We start from the raw sequence: 26927 nt of genomic DNA, 5'->3' as shown, positions 1-26927 counted from the left end.
GGCCTTCCTTCTGAGGAAAGAAGAGAACATATTCCTGAATCCCTTGCTGTCTCAATGAGAGAACACCAGGTGAGATTCACAGATGCAGGGACCAAAGGCATCTTAGAGCTAAACAATCAAGCCAAGATATATACTTCCATGCCCAGGGAATATTCTATTCCAATTGGCCTACTGTTGTAGGGATTCTATAAATATGTATTGGTTTGTCTAACTAATTAGCTTTGACAAAATTCCAAAGATGCTGTGGAAGGAATTATACCAGTAGAAGTATTATTTTGAAGAACACACACACACACACACACACACACACACACACACACTATAAACCAAAGTAGGGAGTCTGGAAAAATAAAACATTTTTTACAGTAAACCAAAGAGTTCTAGAAGTCTCTGTAGTCATTCTTTCAAATATCAAGGCTAATAGATGTTGCAAAGGACAACATACATGTGAAACAAACAAAACCCCCTGGCTGCTTCTCTTTGCCATCTTCCTTTATTGCGCTGTACTTTTGAAAACTCACGTACCATAAGTTTTCAGGAAAAAAGAGTTTCAGATAATATCCTTTTTAAATATTTTTAAAATTTATTTATTCATGAGATACAGAGAGAGAGGGAGGCAGAGACACAGGCAGAGGGAGAAGTAGGCTCCATGCAAGGAGCCTGACGTGGGACTCCATCCCGAGTCTCCAGGATCACGCCCTGGACTGAAGGCGCCACTAAACTGCTGAGCCACCCGGGCTGCCCACTTTCAGATAATATCTTTTTGGGGAAGAGGAATCTTTCCTCTAGACCATTTATCCCCTTTTCTACCCCCACCTTCCAGGCCTACTTTGATTACAATTATAAAGAACAAGTTGGTGGGTAAACATGGCTAGATACTCAACAATCGAAACCTAGAGGAAACTTCTGTGACCCTGGCATTTCTCAACAAAATGAAGCATATTTATTTGGGAATTAGGTGCCTATGTGCCTGGAAGCTTTTCTTAAAAACTAGTAAGGAGTTTTCCAGAGCCACATTGCTCCCTGGAGAGCCAGGTGGTGGGTGGGATTCCAGTTGGACCTGGACTTAATCCTCTATCCTATCTGGGCAGGCCTGGATGACAGAACATGTTACTGACCAGTCCTGTTCTCTTAATCCTTGTGTTAGTCCCAAAATGACTGCAGCAGAACATGGACAGCTGGGTGTACACCTTTTCCAGGCCCAAAAGAAGAAAATGGTCATTTATAAAATTGTACTCTATAAAAATGTTCCAGTAAATGTGATTTCACTAGATTATCACCACAACCCACCAAGGGCAGTATCACTATTCTCATTTCATAAAATCAGTCATCCAGGGTCAGATAGTAGGACTCAAACTCCCGAGTCCCATACTCTTCCCACCACATTAAGCCAAAATGTGTCTTGCACCATCAGATTTCACGCAGGGTTTAGAGGTCACCAAGCACAAATCAGGCCCACTTTAGGTGACATTGTGAGCAAAAACTGACCTGTGTAATTACACTTGTAGAGGGCAGAAAGTGCGCATTGCACAACATTGCAGATGGTCAGGTCTTTTCATAGAGAACCTTAAAACCTTGGTTTAAGGATTTCAATATCTGAGACATTGTACTGGCGGTGAAAAAGCTGAGAGCTGTCAATTTGGGTTAAAATAATGTCATATAAAGTCATGGACAGGACTCAGGCTCAGAGGGATGGGAACAATAATATTGATACTCCTGTTAGAGAGACCATGCAATAGAATGGTGGCTAGCAGGTTGAATATAAATCCTCACTCTGATTGCAGATATGCTAAGGCTTTAAATACTAGTGTGTGCTGATAAATCAGAACTATATCTCCATCAAAATATCTTCTCTTATTTCATCTATCCTATTTGCCATCCATCTTCATTTGGATAACCAGTAGGTATGTTAAAACAAACATTTTTTAAAGTCAAACTTCTAATCCCCTATAACCCTGCTCCCCTCACAGCTCAATTAATGGCAATTCCATCTTTTGATATGGCTAAGAGTTTTCAAAAAACAACCCAAAGACTTTCTAATTTTTCTTTTTCTCCCATGTAATACATCAGCAATATTGCCAGGTATTTTTAAAATATGTATCCCAAAAGAGATCACTTCTGATTTTCTATACTATTACCACCCTGGTCCAGATCATCATCTTCTCCTGCCAGGAATATTACAATACTCCCTAACCAATTCCAGAACTTCTACTGTCTTGCCCTACAGCCTATTCTTAGCACAGTAACTAGGGTGATCCTACTAAAGCATAGGTCAGATCATTTAAACATTATGTAAATCCTCATCTCAAACCTTCCAGTGGCTTCTGGTAACTCCCAGAAGAAAAACCAAGGCTCCCCATCATCTCCCTGGCTCCATCTCCAACCTCACACCTCTCACCCTGTCTGTACAGCCATCCAGCTTTTTGTTGCTCTTCATTCATGTTACTACCTCAGAGCTTTTGTGCTTTCTGTTCTCACTGCTAGAAATTCTCTTCCCCAGAAATCTTTATGGTTTTCCCCCTCATTTCCCTCAAGTATTTGCTCAATATTCTCAGGGAAGACTTGAGTCTTTCTGATCAACCTACTTAAAACTGATATATCCCACACTTTTTATCCTGATCTGTTTTATCTTTCTGCATAGTACTTAACATCTTCTAATGTACAATATAATTTTAAGTCTCCCACACAAGAATGCAGAAATTTTTACCTTTCTGATTCATTGTGTACCACCAGATTCTAGAACAATGCCTGGCATGTAGCAGGCATTATAAATGTTGGATAAATGGATGGACTGAATTTGTGCTGGGCCTCTGAGGAGGCAAGCCACTGCAGCTACTTAGGATGGAACTATATTTAGTGCTGAATTTTGTTTCCTATAAAACTAGCCATTGTGTTGAGCTAATTTTGGTCTTTCCCTTAGACATACATAGCTCTCAATATGTTTCTAAATAAGAACTGGACGAGACCATTTACAGACATCATACACAGTCATCCCACAAGGCCACAAAGTCAATACCTGCTATTAATTACATAGAGTCCAAACGCTGCCCAGAACAATTTTTAATTTTTGTTTTTCTTTTCAATTTTTAATTTTTGAACCTGCAATCTAAAAGGGAAGATGACAAGCTAGAGATTGTCTACACGGAGAAAAGAGCTTTTCAGTAAAGGACTCTGTTGGAGAGGATGCGGAGAAAAGGGAACACTCTTACACTGTTGGTGGGAATGTGAACTGGTGCAGCCACTCTGGAAAACTGTGTGGAGGTTCCTCAAAGAATTAAAAATAGACCTGCCCTACGACCCAGCAATTGCACTGTTAGGGATTTACCCCGAAGATTCAGATGCAATGAAACGCCGGGGCACCTGCACCCCGATGTTTCTAGCAGCCATGTCCACAATAGCCAAACTGTGGAAGGAGCCTCGGTGCCCATCGAAAGATGAATGGATAAAGAAGATGTGGTTTATGTATACAATGGAATATTCCTCAGCCATTAGAAACGACAAATACCCACCATTTGCTTCAACGTGGATGGAACTGGAGGGTATTATGCTGAGTGAAGTAAGTCAATCGGAGAAGGACAAACAGTGTATGTTCTCACTCATTTGGGGAATATGAATAATAGTGAAGGGGAATATAAGGGAAGGGAGAAGAAATGTGTGGGAGATATCAGAAAGGGAGACAGAACATAAAGACTTCTAACTCTGGGAAATGAACTAGGGGTGGTGGAAGGGGAGGAGGGCGGGGGGTGGGGGTGAATGGGTGACGGGCACGGAGGGGGACACTTGACGGGATGAGCACTGGGTGTTATTCTGTATGTTGGTAAATTGAACACCAATAAAAATTAATTTATTAAAAAAAAAAAGGACTCTGAAGCCATGCTATGTAGGAAAGAGTGGAAGATACTAGAAAAGCTTAGTTTGGAGACTTATGATGAACCAGAGAGACCTCACCAAAGACTCCAAAAGTTGTCCTACAGAGAAAGGTAGAAATGTGTGCTATGCAAAAAATTAGAAATGATTAGTGAAAGTTGTGGGGCAGAGGGGGTGGGGGGACAAGCTTTAAGCTCAATTTACAAAAACAAAAACAAAACCTCTGGTGATTAATCTGCCTAGTAATAAAATATTCTGCTGGTAGTTAGGGACTGAAAAGACAGGCTCTCCATTTTTCAGAAGTGTTCAAGCAGAAGTTATAAGTCCATATCATTCAGGGGCACTATCACTCGTCTGGAAATGAAGTCAGAATGTAAAACTTTAGAAGTCCCTTTTACCACAAACAACCTAAAAGTTCTAAAGTTCAGTGACACCATGATTCAGAGAATCTATGATTTTAGGGGGTACTTTTCACTATGCACCCAACTCATAACACAATTTAGAGTTGAAACAAAGTAATATGGTACTGATGAGAACCAAGGAAGCCTGCAAGAGTGTGGGAATGCAGTATTAGTCAACTGGAGTGTGAAAAAATTAAAGGTAATTTAAAGATTTTATCAGCTTATTTTTGCAGAAATATGCATTGTATGCTATGCTTGGTACCCAGGAGGGGTGACTTTCCTGCCTCCTGAGCAGGCCCCATATAGGCTCCATTTAGGAAGGAAAAGGGAGAGCCTAAGAAAAAGAACACGCTAGAAGCTGAAGGAAGAACGTTATTATAAAGCCTACTTTATATGTTTTCCTGTTTCCTAATTAAATATTTTATTTTTTTAATTTTTTTTAATAAATTAATTTTTATTGGTGTTCAATTTACCAACATACAGAATAACACCCAGTGCTCATCCCGTCAAGTGTCCCCCTCCGTGCCCGTCACCCATTCACCCCCACCCCCCGCCCTCCTCCCCTTCCACCACCCCTAGTTCATTTCCCAGAGTTAGAAGTCTTTATGTTCTGTCTCCCTTTCTGATATCTCCCACACATTTCTTCTCCCTTCCCTTATATTCCCTTTCACTATTATTCATATTCCCCAAATGAATGAGAACATACACTGTTTGTCCTTCTCCGATTGACTTACTTCACTCAGCATAATACCCTCCAGTTCCATCCACGTTGAAGCAAATGGTGGGTATTTGTCGTTTCTAATGGCTGAGTAATTAAATATTTTAAATGTTTTATGTTTTCCTATTTAAAATACTTTATTGTTATCTCCTTTGAGATAATGTTTCTAAGAATCAAATCAGGGAAATATGGACTATTCAAACAATTATTAAGTAGCAGCTGTATGTAAATCACAGGAGAACTACCCAAGATCCAAGACAGAGTATGGACAAGAAACATCCCAGAGGAGTGTTTCCACTGAAGAAGAAAAAAAAATGTCTTCTCTTATGTTTTCTGTTCTAGTCTTTCCTCCGTGCATCCCATCCTACACACTGCCAGAGAGACTGTTCAAAATAGCAGGGCTGACCATGCTGTTGTCCTGATTGAAAGTCCTTTGAGTACCTCTGGTATCTATGAACTGATGCCCAAAGTCCTGAGCAGGGTTCTCAATGCCCTTTGGAATCTGATCCTTACCTACTGGCATTCTACCTTTACTTTCTGTGCTTCTGCTCAATCCTCATGCTTTTATATGGCTCTCCAGCTAGGAATAGGTTTTGCATTTTAGCATGGTTGAAAAAAAGTATTCATTGATGTCTGTGGCTGCTTTTGCCTATGACAAGAGTTGAGAAGCTGTGATAAAGGGAGATCTGGGTGGCTCAGTGGTTGAGCGTCTGCCTTGGGCTCAGGATGTGATCCTGGGGTTGGGGGATCAAGTCCTACACCAGGCTCCCTGCAAGGAGTCTGCTTCTCCCTCTGCCTGTGTCTCTGCCTCTCTCTCTCTGTGTCTCTCATGAAGGAATAAATAAAATCTTGAAAAAAGAGAGACAAGCTGTGATAAAGACCATATAGTCTCCCAAAGCCTAAAATATTTACTATCTAGCCCATTACAGGCAAAGTTTGCTGACTCCAGTTGAAGACAAACCAACCTTTTTTTTGGGGGGGTGGGTGGATGAAGCCATTCTATATTTTTCTCTGTAACATGTCATCCCAGAATACATCAAATCATTGTAGGACCAACAGGTCACAAGCTCTGTCCCTACAGAAGACAAACCAACTTATTCACCATCCTCCAAATATCCCAGGTCCATTCACAAGGTGTTTTCTATGAGCCGGTGCATACCAAGGAGGCAGGGGAGCCTCTGGGATCAAAGAAAATTAGGTTTGAATCCAACTCTACCACTTACTAAACAGCACAACCAAGAGTCATTTACCTCATTAAGCCTTCATTTCCTCATTTGTAGGGGGCACCTGGCTGGCTCAGTCAGTAAAGCATGAGATTCTTGATCTCAGGGTTATAAGTTCAAGCCCCATGTTGGTGTAGAGATTACTTAAAAATAAAATCTTTTAAAAAATGTTTGCATTTCATCATTTGTAAAATTGGGGGAATAACATCTACTGTGAAGATTAAGTGTTACCTTAGGTGTGTGTAATAGTAAACATCTGTTGTTATTATTACTATCATCAAATGATTCCCCAGTTGAAATGCCCTTCTCTGTTTTCTCCTCTTGGTAAAATCTCTTTCTTTTTTTTTTAATAAATTAATTTTTATTGGTGTTCAATTTACCAACATACAGAATAACACCCAGTGCTCATCCCGTCAAGTGTCCCCCTCAGTGCCCGTCACACATTCACCCCCACCCCCCGCCCTCCTCCCCTTCTACCACCCCTAGTTCATTTCCCAGAGTTAGAAGTCTTTATGTTCTGTCTCCCTTTCTGATATTTCCCACACATTTCTTCTCCCTTCCCTTATATTCCCTTTCACTATTATTCATATTCCCCAAATGAATGAGAACATACCCATCGAAAGATGAATGGATAAAGAAGATGTGGTTTATGTATACAATGGAATATTCCTCAGCCATTAGAAATGACAAATACCCACCATTTGCTTCAACGTGGATGGAACTGGAGGGTATTATGCTGAGTGAAGTAAGTCAATCGGAGAAGGACAAACAGTGTATGTTCCCTTTCTTTCTTCTTTCTTTCTTTCTTTCTTTCTTTCTTTCTTTCTTTCTTTCTTCTTTCTTTCTTCTTTCTTTCTTCAGTTCAATTTGCCAACATATAGCATAACACCCAGTGCTCATCCCGCCAAGTGCCCCCCTCAATGCCCATCACCCAGTGATCCCAACCCCCCACCTACCTCCCTTTTCACTAACTTGGTAAAATCTTAATCACAGAATTATTCTGTGATTAAGCTTCTCCTGTGATTCTCACAATACTTCTGGGCTATGATAACACCTTTAATGCGCTTCTGTTACTCCCCCCACACAGGCTGATACATGCACTGGTTTGTGGAATTCCTTAGTTGGAGAACCACGTCTTACCTTTCTATTTCCAGTTCTTAGCACAGGGTGTGGTTAAGGGATTAATAAACATTGGATTAATGGCTTTGTGAAGTTATGCTGATGGTTAAAGAGTTTGTTGCAAGGATGGAGTCTCAGTCCAATGGTTTCTACATCACTTTTTCTTTCAAAACTGCTACCAAGGTCTTCTCTGAGGACTTCCACCAAGGATGCCCAAACCAAGCATAACCAAAATCCTCTTCTTGGCAACTTGTTAGCTGAAATGCACAAAGTTAAATGGAAAATAGGAGAAATGAAATCAATAATGCATGAACAGTCCTTGGTATTATCTTTCTCAAATGTGTTTCTTTTCCAGTCTTAGTCTGTGCCACTTGAAATAGCATTAAAGTGGGGGATGAGGATGGGATGAAGCTGATTTTCACTGAGCACTTACCACAGACCAGTTACTTTACATCCAAGATAGGATAATTGTTAAGAGCATGGCACTAGATCAGACTCAGGTTCTAATCCTGACTCCATTGCTAACAAGCAGAATGACCTGGGGGAAGTTATCTAAACTTTGTGTGTCTACATCCTTTTCTAGAAACCAGTAATAATAATATATTCATCTCAAAGGGTTGTTCCAGTGATTAATTGAAATAGTACAAGCAAAGTTTTTTAACACTGTGTCTGCAGAGTAGTTAGTGCTCAAAAAAAGTGTACCTAAAAAAGTGTAGCTATTACTGTTATATTATTTTACTCTCACAGTAAATCTTTTTCAAAAATTCTGAATTATTAGGAAAAAAGGAAATTGAGACTCAGAGCAACTCGTCCGATGTTGCACAGTATTAAAGGACACAACTCAGATGGGTCTTTCATCAAGGACCTCATGTCATTGGGCTCTGGCTGCTTCTGCACTATCTGTAGATGACTACCTTGTGCCAGAGCTCTGGCCAACAGGGATCTGGTGGGAATAGCCTTCTCAGGCTCCTGGTCTTGTTCTTCACACCCTTTAACTACCCTCCCACTCTGATCCCAAGTTTAGTACACATCCCTCCTTCACACTCATGTCCCACAACTGCCTTGGACAGCTCCAGTATTACATCTTGGTCTATAAGAGAGTCCTATTTTAGCCACTCTTCAGAAGCTGCTGCATCTCAGGAGCTCCCTGGGAGATGCCTGGTTGGTGTTTTAATAAGGCCCATGGGTATCAGGGATCATGGTGTCCCCAAGGGTGTAACCAAATAGACTCCAGTGCCACCTCAGGAGTCTTCCAATCCTGAGGGATCCCATTACTCCCAGGAAGGTTCAGCAAGAAGTGAGAAATCAGGATACAGAGAAAGGTGTCCCCCCAAAGGACACCTAAGATTTGAGGGAACTAGAACTACAGGAGGGATGTGGAAATTGGTATTTTAACCCAGGCCTCCATAATTGGGACCTGTATGTGAATGCAGCTAGGAGGCCAACATCAGGACTTAAGTTCTAGCTGCCCTACTGATCATATTTTAACTGTATTTAGGTCTTCCAGAGAAAAAGAATGTCTAAACTGGAAAGCTCTGAATATCGCCTTCCCAAACTCACATTTTAGATGTGGGGAAACTGAGACCTAGTGTCCAGAAATAACTATGGAAAGTCACACAGACAGGACTAGAACTAGGAATCAGGTATCTTGATCTCATAAAGTAATGTCTCACCTGTCCAGTTTTTGGTGTGTCCCACTGAAGGCTGAGGTGATTCCATACCTACCTTTGGCCTCTTCCTATTTGTGTGCCTTCCCCACCTACTTTCAGTTCTCCTTCCTGGAGTCCAGGAAAATTCCTCCCATCTTTTCCCCCACCGATTAAAGCACAAAGTGAGTATCTGAGCAAGGTGGGTTGGGTAGGAAAGGAGAGATAAGGGAGATGAGTCTGGAGAAATGATCAGGGCTGGATCATGGAGTCTTGTAGACCAGCATGAGGAGTTTACAGTATATCCCAAGAGCATCAAAGATCCATTGAAATTTATTATTAAAGAGAGTGACATGGTTTAGTGGCATTCTGGAGCTGACTTAGTGGCTCATGAGAGCCAGTTGTGCTCACTTTTTTCCAACATGAGAGACACCTAAATCTGGGAAACAAACTAGGGGTGGTGGAAGGGGAGGTGGGCGGGGGGTAGGGGTGACTGGGTGACGGGCACTGAGCTGGACACTTGACGGGATGAGCACTGGGTGTTATTCTATATGTTGGCAAATTGAACACCAATAAAAAATAAATTTAAATAAAAAAGAATATATCTATAAAAGCCCCAAATATTGCAACCTAAACAACACATTTCTAAATAATTCACGTATCAAGGAAGAAATCAGAAAGGAAATAAGAAAATGTTTTGAACTGACTGATAATGAAAAAACAACATAGTAAAATCTGTGGCTGCAACTAAAGCAGTTCTTAGAAAATTTATAGCTTAAGTACTCATGTTAGAAAAAAAAAAAGAAAGTTCCTTTTAAAAAAATCTCAGATTCCACCTAAATAAACTGGAAAAAAAAAACAATGAGATACAAATGGACAAACTATAAGGAAAATCAATGAAACCAAGAGATAATTCTTTGAAGTATTCAGTAAAATTGATCTCTAGCTAGTTGATTTTTTAAAATAAATTTATTTTTTATTGGAGTTCAATTTGCCAACAAACAGAATAACACCCAGTGCTCATCCCATCAAGTGCCCACCTCAGTGCCCGCCACCCAGTCACCCCCACTCCCCGCCCACCTCCCCTTCCAACACCCCTAATTCATTTCCCAGAGTTAGGAGTCTTTCATGTTCTGTTTACCTTTCTGATATCTAGCTAGTTGATAAAGAAAGAAAAAGAAAACACAAATTGTCACTAATGGGAGGGAAGAGGAGCTATCACACAGGTCTCACAGATATGAAAAGAGTAATAAGGGTATATTCTGACCTACTTTCTGGCAATAAATTCAATGAGATAAAATGGACAAATTCCTTAAAACATACAGCTTACCAAGATGAGCATGAGAGTAAACAGAAAATCTGAGTATTTCTATGTACATAAAAATAATTAAATTCATAACAAAAAGAAACCTTTCTCACAAAGTAAAAATTAATAAACTGGACTTCAGTAAAATTAAAAACTTTCGCTTATCAAAAATACCATTAAGGGGGGAAGAAGGCCCCTTCCACACGGTCACGCTGGGCTAGTACCACCCGCTCCTGGAACCGGGCCGCAGCCTTAGCCGTGCCTGCTGCCCGCCAGCAGCTCTGGGTCATGGCCCCCCGCAAAGTGAGCGAGCTTCTGGCCTTCGTGAAAAATGGGTAAGCAGGATCCGAGCGTTCTGCACACCGAGGAAATGCGCTTCCTGCGGGAGTAGGTGGAGAGCATGGGGGGTAAAATACCACCTGCTACTCATAAAACGAAATCAGAAGACAATATCAAGGAAGAAAGAACAGTAAGAAGGTGGAGGAAAACATAAAGACAGACGAACCATCAAGTGAGGAAAGTGATCTAGAAATTGACAATGAAGGTGTAATTGAACCAGATACTGATGCCCCTCAAGAAATGGGAGATGAAAATGTAGAGATAACTGAGGAAATAATGGATCAGGCAAATGATAAAAAAAGTGGCTGCCATTGATGCACTAAATGATGGTGAACTACAGAAAGCCATTGACTTGTTCACAGATGCCATCAAACTGAATCTTCGCTTAGCCATTTTGTATGCCAAGATAGCCAGTGTCTTCATCAAATTACAGAAGCCAAATGCTGCCATTCGAGACTGACAGAGCTATTGAAGTAAATCCTGATTCAGCGCAGCCTTACAAGTGGGGAGGGAAAGCATACAGACTTCTGGGTCATTGGGAAGAAGCAGCACATGATCTTGCCCTTGCTTGTAAACTGGATTATGATGAAGATGCTAGTGCAATGCTGAAAGAAGTTCAACCCAGAGAATTGCTGAACATCGGAGGAAGTATGAATGAAAACATGAAGAGCGAGAGATCAAAGAAAGAATAGAAAGGGTTAAGAAGGCTCGGGAAGAACATGAAAGAGCCCAGAGGGAGGAAGAAGCCAGACGACAATCAGGAGCTCAATATGGCTCTTTCCCAGGTGGCTTTCCAGGGGGAATAACTAGTAATTTTCCTGGAGGAATGCCTGGAATGGCAGGGGGGATGCCTGGAATGGCAGGAATGCCTGGGCTCAATGAAATTCTTAGTGACCCAGAGGTTCTTGCAGCCATGCAGGATCCAGAAGTTATGGTGGCCTTTCAGGATGTAGCCCAGAACCCAGCAAATATGTCAAAATATCAGAGCAACCCAAAGGTTATGAATCTCATCAGTAAATTGTCAGCCAAATTTGGAGGTCAAGCATAATGTCCTTCTGACAAAGCCCTTGCTGAAGAAAAAGCAACTTCGATCACCTAATGGATGTCACAATAATACAAACCAGTGTACCTCTGACTTCTCAAGAAGAAAGCTGGGGTGCTGTGAAGAGAATCCCTACCCCTCTGCCCCACATGCAACTGAAACATTCTACAGTTGTTTGCCATTAGGATATTCATTCAGATAATGTTTTCCTACTAGGAATTACAAACTTTAAACATTTTTTAAACCTTAAAAATATTTAAAAACATTAAAACAGTGTGTTAGTCCCTAAAAAGGGGGGTGGGAGAAGGAGAAGCAAACCAAAAAAGAGGCTCTTAACTATAGAGGATAAGCTGATGGTTATGAGAGGGGAGAGAGGTGGAGGGGATGGATGAAATAGGTGATGGGGATTAAGGAGTGCACTTGCTTGTGATGAGCACTGGGTGTTGTATGGAAGTGTGTAATCACTATATGATACATCTGAAACTAATATTACTCTATATATTAACTAACTGGAATTTAAATAAAAACTTTATTTTTTTTTTAATTTTTTAAAAATTTTTTATTTATTTATGATGAGAGAGAGAGAGAGAGAGGCGCAGAGACATAGGCAGAGGGAGAAGCAGGCTCCATGCACCGGGAGCCCGATGTGGGATTCGATCCCGGGTCTCCAGGATCTCGCCCTGGGCCAAAGGTAGGCACCAAACTGCTGCACCACCCAGGGATCCCTAAATAAAAACTTTAAAAAATCACTAAAAAATGAAAAGCCTCAAAATGGATCAAAGATTTGAAAATAAGATCTGAAACAATAAAAATCCTAGAAAAAAAAACACAACTGGAAAGTTGTTCCAGCCCAAAATGACTAAGATACTCACTGGAACAAAACTAAAAAATTCAGCTAAGGATGTACATACAGAAATGATCATTATACCCCAACTTAGAAAGATACATCAAAAATAAGACAACAGTCATCCATTATTTTTTTAATAAATTAATTTTTTATTGGTGTTCAATTTACCAACATAAGAATAACACCCAGTGCTCATCCCGTCAAGTGTCCCCTCAGTGCCCGTCACCCATTCACCCCCACCCCCCGCCCTCCTCCCCTTCCACCACCCCTAGTTCGTTTCCCAGAGTTAGGAGTCTTTATGTTCTGTGTCCCTTTCTGATATCTCCCACACATTTCTTCTCCCTTCCCTTATATTCCCTTTCACTATTATTCATATTCCCCAAATGAATGAGAACATACACTGTTTGTCCTTCTCCGATTGACTTACTTCACTCAGCATAATACCCTCCAGTTCCATCCACGTTGAAGCAAATGGTGGGTATTTGTCGTTTCTAATGGCTGAGGAATATTCCATTGTATACATAAACCACATCTTCTTTATCCATTCATCTTTCGATGGGCACCGAGGCTCCTTCCACAGTTTGGCTATTGTGGACATGGCTGCTAGAAACATCGGGGTGCAGGTGTCCCGGCGTTTCATTGCATCTGAATCTTTGGGGTAAATCCCTAACAGTGCAATTGCTGGGTCGTAGGGCAGGTCTATTTTTAACTCTTTGAGGAACCTCCACACAGTTTTCCAGAGTGGCTGCACCAGTTCACATTCCCACCAACAGTGTAAGAGGGTTCCCTTTTCTCCACATCCTCTCCAACATTTGTTGTTTCCTGCCTTGTTAATTTTCCCCATTCTCACTGGTGTGAGGTGGTATCTCATTGTGGTTTTGATTTGTATTTCCCTGATGGCAAGTGATGCAGAGCATTTTCTCATGTGCATGTTGGCCATGTCTATGTCTTCCTCTGTGAGATTTCTCTTCATGTCTTTTGCCCATTTCATGATTGGATTGTTTGTTTCTTTGCTGTTGAGTTTAATAAGTTCTTTATAGATTTTGGAAACTAGCCCTTTATCTGATATGTCATTTGCAAATATCTTCTCCCATTCTGTAGGTTGTCTTTGAGTTCTGTTGACTGTATCCTTTGCTGTGCAAAAGCTTCTTATCTTGATGAAGTCCCAATAGTTCATTTTTGCTTTTGTTTCTTTTGCTTTCGTGGATGTATCTTGCAAGAAGTTACTGTGGCCAAGTTCAAAAAGGGTGTTGCCTGTGTTCTCCTCTAGGATTTTGATGGAATCTTGTCTCACATTTAGATCTTTCATCCATTTTGAGTTTATCTTTGTGTATGGTGCAAGAGAGTGGTCTAGTTTCATTCTTCTGCATGTGGATGTCCAATTTTCCCAGCACCATTTATTGAAGAGACTGTCTTTCTTCCAGTGGATAGTCTTTCCTCCTTTATCGAATATTAGTTGACCATAAAGTTCAGGGTCCACTTCTGGGTTCTCTATTCTGTTCCATTGATCTATGTGTCTGTTTTTGTGCCAGTACCACACTGTCTTGATGACCACAGCTTTGTAGTACAACCTGAAATCTGGCATTGTGATGCCCCCAGATATGGTTTTCTTTTTTAAAATTCCCCTGGCTATTCGGGGTCTTTTCTGATTCCACACAAATCTTAAAATAATTTGTTCTAACTCTCTGAAGAAAGTCCATGGTATTTTGATAGGGATTGCATTAAACGTGTAGATTGCCCTGGGTAACATTGACATTTTCACAATATTAATTCTGCCAATCCATGAGCATGGAATATTTTTCCATCTCTTTGTGTCTTCCTCAATTTCTTTCAGAAGTGTTCTATAGTTTTTAGGGTATAGATCCTTTACCTCTTTGGTTAGGTTTATTCCTAGGTATCTTATGCTTTTGGGTGCAATTGTAAATGGGATTGACTCCTTAATTTCTCTTTCTTCAGTCTCATTGTTAGTGTATAGGAATGCCATTGATTTCTGGGCATTGATTTTGTATCCTGCCACGCTACCAAATTGCTGTATGAGTTCTAGCAATCTTGGGGTGGAGGCTTTTGGGTTTTCTATGTAGAGTATCATGTCATCGGCGAAGAGGGAGAGTTTGACTTCTTCTTTGCCAATTTGAATGCCTTTAATGTCTTTTTGTTGTCTGATTGCTGAGGCTAGGACTTCCAATACTATGTTGAATAGCAGTGGTGAGAGTGGACATCCCTGTCTTGTTCCTGATCATAGGGGAAAGGCTCCCAGTGCTTCCCCATTGAGAATGATATTTGCTGTGGGCTTTTCGTAGATGGCTTTTAAGATGTCGAGGAAAGTTCCCTCTATCCCTACACTCTGAAGAGTTTTGATCAGGAATGGATGCTGTATTTTGTCAAATGCTTTCTCTGCATCTAATGAGAGGATCATATGGTTCTTGGTTTTTCTCTTGCTGATATGATGGATCACATTGATTGTTTTACGAGTGTTGAACCAGCCTTGTGTCCCGGGGATAAATCCTACTTGGTCATGGTGAATAATTTTCTTAATGTGTTGTTGGATCCTATTGGCTAGTATCTTGTTGAGAATTTTTGCATCCATGTTCATCAGGGATATTGGTCTGTAATTCTCCTTTTTGGTGGGGTCTTTGTCTGGTTTTGGAATTAAGGTGATGCTGGCCTCATAGAATGAATTTGGAAGTACTCCATCTCTTTCTATCTTTCCAAACAGCTTTAGTAGAATAGGTATGATTTCTTCTTTAAACGTTTGATAGAATTCCCCTGGGAAGCCATCTGGCCCTGGACTCTTGTGTCTTGGGAGGTTTTTGATGACTTCTTCAATTTCCTCCCTGGTTATTGGCCTGTTCAGGTTTTCTATTTCTTCCTGTTCCAGTTTTGGTAGTTTGTGGCTTTCCAGGAATGCGTCCATTTCTTCTAGATTGCCTAATTTATTGGCATAGAGCTGTTCATAATATGTTTTTAAAATCGTTTGTATTTCCTTGGTGTTGGTAGTGATCTCTCCTTTCTCATTCATGATTTTATTAATTTGAGTCTTCTCTCTCTTCTTTTTAATAAGGTTGGCTAATGGTTTATCTATCTTATTAATTCTTTCAAAGAACCAACTCCTGGTTCTATTGATCTGTTCCACAGTTCTTCTGGTCTCAATTTCGTTGAGTTCTGCTCGAATTTTAATTAACTCTCTTCTTCTGCTGGGCGTAGGGTCGATTTGCTGCTTTTTCTCTAGCTCCTTTATGTGTAAGGTTAGCTTTTGTATTTGAGTTCTTTCCAGTTTTTGAATGGATGCTTGTATTGCGATGTATTTCCCCCTCAGGACTGCTTTTGCTGCATCCCAAAGATTTTGAACAGTTGTATCTTCATTCTCATTAGTTTCCATGAATCTTTTTAATTCTTCCTTAATTTCCTGGTTGACCCTTTTATCTTTTAGCAGGATGGTCCTTAACCTCCACGTGTTTGATGTCCTTCCAAACTTCTTCTTGTGATTGAGTTCTAATTTCAAGGCGTTATGGTCTGAGAATATGCAGGGGACGATCCCAATCTTTTGGTATCGGTTCAGACCCGATTTGTGACCCAGTATGTGGTCTATTCTGGAGAAAGTTCCATGTGCACTTGAGAAGAATGTGTATTCAGTTGAGTTTGGATGTAAAGTTCTGTAGATATCTGTGAAATCCATCTGGTCCAGTGTATCATTTAAAGCTCTCGTTTCTTTGGAGATGTTGTGTTTAGAAGACCTATCGAGGGTAGAAAGAGCTAGATTGAAGTCACCAAGTATAAGTGTATTACTATCTAAGTATTTCTTCACTTTGGTTAATAATTCGATTTAAGTATTTGGCAGCTCCCACATTCGGGGCATATATATTGAGGATTGTTAAGTCCTCTTGTTGGATAGATCCTTTAAGTATGATATAGTGTCCCTCTTCATCTCTCACTACAGTCTTCGGGGTAAATTTTAGTTTATCTGATATAAGGATGGCTACCCCTGCTTTCTTTTGAGAACCATTTGAATGGTAAATGGTTCTCCAACCTTTTATTTTCAGGCTGTAGGTGTCCTTCTGTCTAAAATGAGTCTCTTGTAGACAGCAAATAGATGGGTCCTGCTTTTTTATCCAGTCTGAAACCCTGCGCCTTTTGATGGGGTCATTGAGCCCGTTCATGTTCAGAGTTACTATTGACAGATATGAGTTTAGTGTCATCATGATATCTATTTAGTCCTTGTTTTTGTGGATTGTTCCACTGAACTTCTTCTTAAAGGGGAATTTAAGATGTCCCCCTTAAAATTTCTTGCAGAGCTGGTTTGGAGGTCACATATTCTTTCAGTTCCTGCCTGTCTTGGAAGCTCTTTATCTCTCCTTCCATTTTGAATGAGAGCCTTGCTGGATAGAGTATTCTTGGTTGCATGTTCTTCTCATTTAGGACCCTGAATATATCCTGCCAGCCCTTTCTGGCCTGCCAGGTCTCTGTGGAGAGGTCTGCTGTTACCCTAATATTCCTCCCCATGAAAGTCAGGGACTTCTTGTCTCTTGCTGCTTTAAGGATCTTCTCTTTATCTTTGGAATTTGCAAGCTTCACTATTATATGTCGAGGTGTTGAACGGTTTTTATTGATTTTAGGGGGGGATCTCTCTATTTCCTGGATCTGAATGCCTGTTTCCCTTCCCAGATTGGGAAACTTTTCAGCTAGGATTTGTTCAAATACACATTCTGGCCCTCTGGCCCTTTCGGCGCCCTCGGGAACCCCAAATTAAACATAGGTTTTTCTTCCTCAGGCTTTCGTTTATATCCCTTAATCTAATCTCTTTTTTTAATTTTTTTAAATTTTTATTTATTTATGATAGTCACAGAGAGAGAGAGAGAGAGGCAGAGACACAGGCAGAGGGAGAAGCAGGCTCCATGCATCGGGAGCCCGACGTGGGATTCGATCCCGGGTCTCCAGGTTCACGCCCTGGGCCAAAGGCAGGCGCTAAACCGCTGCGCCACCCAGGGATCCCCTTCCTTAATCTAATCTCATGGTCTTTTAATTGTCTGTCTCTTTTGTCCTCAGTTTCCCTCTTTGCCATCAACTTGTCTTCTATGTCACGCACTCGTTCTTCTACCTCGTTCACCCTCGTCGTTAGGACTTCTAGTTTGGATTGCATCTCTCAATTGATTTTTAATGTCTGCCTGATTAGATCTAAATTCTGCAGTCATGAATTCTCTTGAGTCCTTAATGCTTTTTTCTAGAGCCACCAGTAGCTGTATAATAGTGCTTCTGAATTGGCTTTCTGACATTGAATTGTAATCCAAATTTTGTAACTCTGTGGGAGAGAGGACTGTTTCTGATTCTTTCTTTTGAGGTGAGGTTTTCCTTCTAGTCATTTTGCTCAGTGCAGAGTGGCCAAAACACGTTGTATTGGGAAAAGGAGAAAAAGAGAGAGAAAGAAGGGAAGAAAAGAGAAAAAGAAAAAGGAAAAAAGAAATTCGAGCAGAACTCAACGAAATTGAGACCAGAAGAAATGTAGAACAGATCAATAGAACCAGGAGTTGGTTCTTTGAAAGAATTAATAATATACATAAAACCATTAGCCAACCTTATTAAAAAGAAGAGAGAGAAGACTCAAATTAATAAAATCATGAATGAGAAAGGAGAGATCACTATCAACACCAAGGAAATACAAACGATTTTAAAAACATATTATGAACAGCTCTACACCAATACATTAGGCAATCTAGAAGAAATGGACGCATTCCTGGAAAGCCACAAACTACCAAAACTGGAGCAGGAAGAAATAGAAAACCTGAACAGGCCAATAACCAGGGAGGAAATTGAAGAAGTCATCAAAAACCTCCCAAGACACAAGAGTCCAGGGCCAGATGGCTTCCCAGGGGAATTCTATCAAACGTTTAAAGAAGAAATAATACCTATTCTACTAAAGCTGTTTGGAAAGATAGAAAGAGATGGAGTACTTCCAAACTCGTTCTATGAGGCCAGCATCACCTTAATTCCAAAACCAGACAAAGACCCCACCAAAAAGGAGAATTACAGACCAATATCCCTGATGAACATGGAGGCAAAAATTCTCAACAAGATACTAGCCAATAGGATCCAACAGTACAGTAAGAAAATTATTCACCATGACAAAGTAGGATTTATCCCCGGGACACAAGGCTGGTTCAACACTCGTAAAACAATCAATGTGATCCATCATATCAGCAAGAGAAAAACCAAGAACTATATGATCCTCTCATTAGATGCAGAGAAAGCCTTTGACTAAATACAGCATCCATTCCTGATCAAAACTCTTCAGAGTGTAGGGATAGAGGGAATTTTCCTCGAAATCTTAAAAGCCATCTACGAAAGGCCCACAGCAAACATCATTCTCAATGGGGAAGCACTGGGAGCCTTTCCCCTAAGATCAGGAACAAGACAGGGATGTCCACTCTCACCATTGCTATTCAACATAGTATTGGAAGTCCTAGCCTCAGCAATCAGACAACAAAAAGACATTAAAGGCATTCAAATTGGCAAAGAAGAAGTGAAACTCTCCCTCTTCGCCGATGACATGATACTCTACATAGAAAACCCAAAAGACTCCACCCCAAGATTGCTAGAACTCATACAGCAATTTGGTAGCGTGGCAGGATACAAAATCAATGCCCAGAAATCAATGGCATTCCTATACACTAACAATGAGACTGAAGAAAGAGAAATTAAGGAGTCAATCCCATTTACAATTGCACCCAAAAGCATAAGATACCTAGGAATAAACCTAACCAAAGAGGTAAAGGATCTATACCCTAAAAACTATAGAACACTTCTGAAAGAAATTGAGGAAGACACAAAGAGATGGAAAAATATTCCATGCTCATGGATTGGCAGAATTAATATTGTGAAAATGTCAATGTTACCCAGGGCAATCTACACGTTTAATGCAATCCCTATCAAAATACCATGGACTGTCTTCAGAGAGTTAGAACAAATTATTTTAAGATTTGTGTGGAATCAGAAAAGACCCCGAATAGTCAGGGGGATTTTAAAAAAGAAAACCATATCTGGGGGCATCACAATGCCAGATTTCAGGTTGTACTACAAAGCTGTGGTCATCAAGACAGTGTGGTACTGACACAAAGACGGACACATAGATCAATGGAACAGAATAGAGAACCCAGAAGTGGACCCTGAACTTTATGGTCAACTAATATTTGATAAAGGAGGAAAGACGATCCACTGGAAGAAAGACAGTGTCTTCAATAAATGGTGCTGGGAAAATTGGACATCCACATGCAGAAGAATGAAACTAGACCACTCTCTTGCACCATACACAAAGATAAACTCAAAATGGATGAAAGGTCTAAATGTGAGACAAGACTCCATCAAAACCCTAGAGGAGGGGATCCCTGGGTGGCGCAGCGGTTTGGCGCCTGCCTTTGGCCCAGGGCGCGATCCTGGAGACCCGGGATCGAGTCCCACGTCGGGCTTCCGGTGCATGGGGCCTGCTTCTCCCTCTGCCTGTGTCTCTGCCTCTCTCTCTCTCTGTGACTATCATAAATAAATAAAAAAAAAAATTAAAAAAAAAATCCTAGAGGAGAACACAGGCAACACCCTTTTTGAACTTGGCCACAGTAACTTCTTGCAAGATACATCCACGAAAGCAAAAGAAACAAAAGCAAAAATGAACTATTGGGACTTCATCAAGATAAGAAGCTTTTGCACAGCAAAGGATACAGTCAACAGAACTAAAAGACAACCTACAGAATGGGAGAAGATATTTGCAAATAACATATCAGATAAAGGGCTAGTTTCCAAAATCTATAAAGAACTTATTAAACTCAACAGCAAAGAAAAAAACAATCCAATCATGTAATGGGCAAATTACATGAAGAGAAATCTCTCAGAGGAAGACATAGACATGGCCAACATGCACATGAGAAAATGCTCTGCATCACTTGCCATCGGGGAAATACAGATCAAAACCACAATGAGATACCACCTCACACCAGTGAGAATGGGGAAAATTAACAAGGCAGGAAACCACAAATGTTGGAGAGGATGCGGAGAAAAGGGAACCCTCTTACACTGTTGGTGGGAATGTGAACTGGTGCAGCCACTCTGGAAAAGTGTGTGGAGGTTCCACAAAGAGTTAAAAATAGACCTGCCCTATGACCCAGCAATTGCACTGCTGGGGATTTACCCCAAAGATGCAGATGCAATGAAACGCCGGGACACCTGCACCCCGATGTTTCTAGCAGCCATGGCCACAATAGCCAAACTGTGGACGGAGCCTCGGTGTCCATCGAAAGATGAATGGATAAAGAAGATGTGGTTTATGTATACAATGGAATATTCCTCAGCCATTAGAAACGACAAATACCCACCATTTGCTTCAACGTGGATGGAACTGGAGGGTATTATGCTGAGTGAAGTAAGTCAATCGGAGAAAGCCAAACAGTGTATGTTCTCATTCATTTGGGGAATATGAATAATAGTGAAAGGGAATATAAGGGAAGGGAGAAGAAATGTGTGGGAGATATCAGAAAGGGACACAGAAGATAAAGACTCCTAACTCTGGGAAACGAACTAGGGGTGGTGGAGAGGTAGGAGGGCGGGGGGTGGGGAGAATGGGTGACGGGCACTGAGGGGGACACTTGATGGGATGAGCACTGGGTGTTATTCTGTATGTTGGTAAATTGAACACCAATAAAAATTAATTTATAAAAAAAAATTAATTTATAAAAAAAATTAATTTATTAATAAAAAAAAGGAAGAAAAAAAAGAGAAGAAAAAGAGAAAGAAAAAGAAAGAAAGGGAAAAAAGGGTGGGGGAAGCAAAGAGAAATCAAAAAGCAAAAACAAACCAACAAACAAACAACAAAGAAAAAACTACGGGGGAGTATCTTCTGATTCTGTAGACTTTAAGTCCCTTGACTTCCCCTGGAACTGGTCCGTCCGGCTGGTCTTCTGGGGGAGGGGCCTGTTGTGCTGATTTTCAGGTGTTAGCACTTGGGGGAGCTCTTCTACCCCTGCCTGCTGCAGGGCTCAGCGGGGGTTGTTTACCCCGTGAGGCCCCAGGAGGTACAACCCCAGTGGTTACCGCAGCTCTGGAACCCTGGAGTCATCTCCCGCAGTAACTACGGGGCTCTCGGTCCGCAGGGCCTGGAGGCTCCGGGGCGGGGCCGCTGATCTGCTCAGCTCGGGGCAGGAGCGTCCTCGCTGTCCTGGGCCCTCCCGGCCTCTGCCTGTCCCGGGGGGAGGCCGGATCCTGGGCTGTGTCCCGGCGCCCTGTGCTCCGGGGCCTGCGCTGTTGGATTCGCGCTCCCGCCCCGCAGCCCCCTCCGCGGAGCCGCCGCCCGAGCCCCTCCGAGCTGCTCCGGCCCCGCCGTGCGCGCTGCAGCCCTTAGGGAGCTCGGCGCACTCTCCCGGGGCGCAGGTGTCTGTTAGTGTCCCAGGGAGCCCGAGGGCATCCCCGCCCTCCCGTGTCCTGCTTTAACTCCCTGCGGGCCCCTTTCCGCCCGGGAAGGTTGGTGCAGCTCCTGCTTCTCCGGGACGGGGCTCTCCTGTCCTGGGGACACTCGCCCCGGCCCTAGCCCGGCTCCTCGCGGGGCCCCTCCCCCTCGGAGGCCTTTTGTGTCTTTATTTCTTTTTTTTTTTTTAATTTAACCTTTTCTTTATTCCTGAGCATTTAAACAGTTTCTGTTTTCTCATATCTATTACACACAATACTTCTATGAACACTTTGTATACACACATTGTTCTTTGTTCAAATGTGTACACATACATTGTTCAGATGTCTTATATACATAAAAGTGGAATTTGAGAGATACTGACATGTTATTCTCCAAAATGGTTTTTTTAATACATTAATTTTATTGGTGTTCAATTTACCAACATACAGAATAACACCCAGTGCTCATCCCGTCAAGTGCCCCCCTCAGTGCCCGTCACCCACCCACCCCCATCCCCCGCCCTCCCCCCCCTTCCACCACCCCCAGTTCGTTTCCCAGAGTTAGGAGTTTTTATGTCCTGTCTCCCTTTCTGATATTTCCCACACACTTCTTCTCCCTTCCCTTCTATTCACTTTCACTATTATTCATATTTGTGTCTTTATTTCTTTTTCCCCGTCTTCCTACCTTGATAGAAGCGCGAACTCTTCTCACTGTAGCATTCCAGCTGGTCTCTCTTTAAGTATCAGGCCGAATTCGTAGATTTTCAGGATGATTTGAAGGTTATCTAGGTAATTTGGTGGGGACAGGTGATTTGGGGACCCTACTCTTCTGCCATCTTGCCCCTCCCCTACTCCTGTGTTTTACAGCAGAGTAGACCCAGCTGAATAGAAAAATTAGTAAACTGGAAATCAGGTCTCGGGATGAGCACTGGGTGTTATTCTGTATGTTGGCCAATTGAACACCAATAAAAAATAAATTTATTATAAAATAAAATAAAATATATTATGTTGGAAAAAAAGAAAATACAGAAACTGAAGCATGATAAAATAAAATTACAGAAAATATATGTGTAACACATATAGATCATGATGAAAAGCTACAGAACAATGTTTGTACATCTCAATTTTGACAAAGCTGCACAAAGATATTAAGCATAGTTAACTCTGAGGGTGACCTTTGAGGTATACTTTAATTACTTTATATTTCTTCTGTATTCCCCCCTCAAATTCACTCATGCATATAATAGCACTTCACAAAGCACATTTTTAGAAAATTCTAGTTTCTTTAGGAAGGAAAAGCTCTGGGATCCCTGGGTGGCGCAGCCGTTTGGCGCCTGCCTTTGGCCCAGGGCGCGATCCTGGAGACCCGGGATCGAATCCCACGTCAGGCTCCCGGTGCATGGAGCCTACTTCTCCCTCTGCCTGTGTCTCTGCCTCTCTCTCTCTCTCTGTGTGACTATCATAAATAAATAAAAAAAATTTAAAAAAAGGAAGGAAAAGCTCTGATGCAACAAGTTTGGTGGTATTGTGTTAAATAGAATTAGCATAGGTGTTTTCTTTTTTTTTTTTAACACTCCATTCATTCATTCATTTATTCGAAAGAGACATTGTGAACAGGGTGGGGGTAGGAGAGGGAGAGGGACAAGCAGACTTCATGCTGAGCATGGAGCCAGATGCAGGGCTCGATCTCCTGACCCTGAGATCATGACCCCAGCCAAAATAAAGAGTGGGAAGCTTAACTGAGTCACCCAGGCACCCCAGTGTTTTCCTTGCTATTAATTGTTCATTTATCTATTAGTCTATTGCTATCAGTCTTCTCAGAGTCTTTAACATCCTAAATTGTGCCTTCTGAAGCATGAAGAGGAGATGATCAGTGTTTCTGAGGCTATATGAGCAGGAAATCTTTTCATCACAGACTGTTTCGCAGGATCAGAGTATCAGGTAACAGTCTTTGGTAAATACACTCGTCCAGAGGAGGGGAAAACCTAAAGCTTTTCACCACAACATGCCAGGCCCTATCTGTAACATCTGCTCCCTCCTGTCTGGGCCTGTGTCTCGGCTGCTCCACCCATTCTCCTTAAGTTCTGTGTCTCTCAGCTTTCAACATTTGGTGGCCCCTGCTCTCTCCTCTCTTCTCCACTTATCAAGCTTCTATTCATGCTTCCAGCACCCAGCAGAAATATGGCCTCATCTGTGAATCCTCCTCACTCCCTCAGAGCTTTGAACATGTTTCCAGCAGCACAGTTAGTATGTTATTGCATTCGTGTCTTGTACTCGTCTCTCACCACTAGACTGGGGCTTAGATTATCATGCCTGCACCCATGGGACCTAGCATCGGGTGTCAGACAGTAAGCATCAATGAACGTTTGATGCTATCATCATGGCTAATTTACTTTTCTCTGACAGGACAAGTATTTCTCAAGTAATCTTAATTTCTTTATCCTATAAAGACAATATATGCTGATTGTAGAAATTTTAGAAAGTAGAGAAAATAAGAAATAAAATAAGGGATCCCTGGGTGGCGCAGCGGTTTGGCGCCTGCCTTTGGCCCAGGGCGTGATCCTGGAGACCCGGGATCGGATCCCACATCGGGCTCCCGGTGCATGGAGCCTGCTTCTCCCTCTGCCTATGTCTCTGCCTCTCTCTCTCTCACTGTGTGCCTATCATAAATAAACAATAAATAAAAAATTAAAAAAATAAAAAAAAGAAATAAAATAAAAATCGCTTATTATCTTACCACCTGGAGATATCCCATATTAACATGTTAACATGTATCCATTCAGGCTTTTAAAAACAAATGTATGGGGCAGCCCCAGTGGCCCAGAGTTTTAGCGCCACCTTCAGCCCGGGGTGTGATCCTGGAGTCCAGGGATTGTGTCCCACATCAGGCTCCTTGCATAGAGCCTGCTTCTCTCTCTGCCTGTGTCTCTGCCTCTCTCTCTCTGTCTGTCATGAATAAATAAGTAAAATCTTTTAAAAAATAAAGAAAAAAAAAAGAAAAAAGAAAATAAATAAAAAATAAAGAAAAAAATAAAAAATAAAAATGAATGTATGGGGGCACCTGGTGGCTCAGTGATTGAGCATCTGCCTTTGGCTCAGGTCGTGATCCCGGGGTTCTTGGTTGGAGTCTTTCATCAGGCTGCCTGTGGGGAGCCTGCTTCTCCCTCTGCCTATGTCTCTCCTCTGTGTGTGTGTGTGTCTCTCATGAATAAATAAACAAAATCTTAAAAAAATAAATGTGTGAATATTTTATAAAACTTAGATTAAGCTTATATACGTAACTTATATCTTGATTTTTTCTACCTAACATATCATCACACTTTTCAATGTAATTAAATATTGCTTCAAAAGATGACACAAACAGTATTGATTGCATAGCATTTCATAAAGTTGATATATTATAGTTACTTCCAATAATTCTCTAATGAACATATTTGTATATAAAACTTGGTCAGCATTTCTGATTTTGTTCTTAAGACACAGTCTTAGGACTGAAATTTCTGGACCCAAGCATATAAACATTGTAAAGGTTCATGATGCATATTGTTATGCTTTCTAATTATTGGTTTTTTATTCAATGGATTAATATATGTAAAATTTTAACAACTGTGTTAGTACATACATGCTTAATAAAAAGGCTATAATTATTTGTATTATACTCATCATATAACAGATGTATCGAGAGCCTATTTTGTGGAAGACACTGCTCTAGAAAGTTAGAACCAAGGGTAATCTTTTCAGCAATATGTGTGGGTTTCAGTCTCACTGCATTTTTCCCCAGCATTGAGTATCACATTTTTCTAAAATTTTCTGGTTTGATAGGTGAAAAATGATATCCTACTAATTCATTTCATGTTTATTAATAATAAAAGCAAACTTTTCCCCATATGATTGTAACCAAACAACATTTAATCCTTTTTATCTTCTCCTTTTTTGTATCTGCCACAGTTTCCTACATTTTGCTAGTCCTAACTCATCAACTCTCCCACTTACTAGCTTCATCTGCCCTCTCTGACCTTTCCTGTGAAGTGTGTATTTCTTCACTCATAAAATATCTGTTGAAGGTTGGATTGTGGGTGGCATGGGGCTGGGTTCTTGAGGCCAACTGAACATTTAGGGCCCCACCTCTTGGAAGTTGCCGTTCAGTAGGGAACTCAGATTTTGAACCACGTGCCTTTTTATGACAGAGAGGTACAGGGTGCTTTGGAAGACTCACGCTGGTGACTCAAGAAAAGGCTTCTTTGAGGAGCTGCAGCTTGAGCCAAGGCCTGACAGATAAACAGGAGTCAATGACATAACCTGGTGGGATGGATATATGATGGGGTTAAGGGAGAAGGGAGAACAAAGAGCATATATGGAAGCCCTGAAATGGAAAAGAGTATGGCACATCCAAGCCAAAGACAGGCCAGTTTACTTGGAAGGATAAAAGAGGGACCAGAGTGACCAGAGATGGGTCTCAAGGGGAGGTAAGTGTAGCTGGTTGCCTCCATCCCTCCCAACTTGTCTCCAGTCTGTATGTCCAAAGCAAGCACACCACACCCCTAAGTCACTGCAATGATGTTCACTCATTCCTCCTCTTGGGGCCAGGAATCCTCCAATGTCAGTGCCCTTGCCCTTCCCTCCAGCTAAACTAACACCCTGTGTGTGGTTTCCAGAGAAGAATGAAATTTCTCAAGATTTAGTCACAAGGCGTACCCCAAAGCACATTCCTTTTGTTTCAATAAAAGACTTTAATGGCTCAGACACCCCTTCTTTTGTTATCTGCTGAGACTCTAAAACAAAAGGAGGCTGAAAGACTGACTGTCTAGAAGATATTTCATGGTGACCAGCCTGTCAATTAAAAGTGAGCTGTCTCCCAAGGGTTGTGTGGAGTCCACATTTGGACCTGGGTGCTGTGAGTGTCCTGGTGTTGTTGGGTCATGGGAATGAGTGTTTAGGGCATTGACTCTGCATCACAAGTCTTGTTTCTCTGTCCTCCCCCAGCTATCCTTCCAGGGTC

General features: G+C 41.5%; 1 pseudogene; it reads left to right on the top strand.

Moving 5' to 3' along the window:
* The first annotated feature begins 10568 nt into the window (after positions 1-10568).
* Positions 10569-11768, top strand: LOC129520746 (hsc70-interacting protein-like; annotated as a pseudogene).
* Positions 11769-26927: the final 15159 nt, after the last annotated feature.

This window comes from Nyctereutes procyonoides, unplaced genomic scaffold (genome assembly GCF_905146905.1).
Source record: "Nyctereutes procyonoides isolate TBG_1078 unplaced genomic scaffold, NYPRO_anot_genome, whole genome shotgun sequence".
Taxonomy (NCBI): Eukaryota; Metazoa; Chordata; class Mammalia; order Carnivora; family Canidae; genus Nyctereutes; species Nyctereutes procyonoides.
This window is presented reverse-complemented; position numbering and strand designations above follow the sequence as displayed.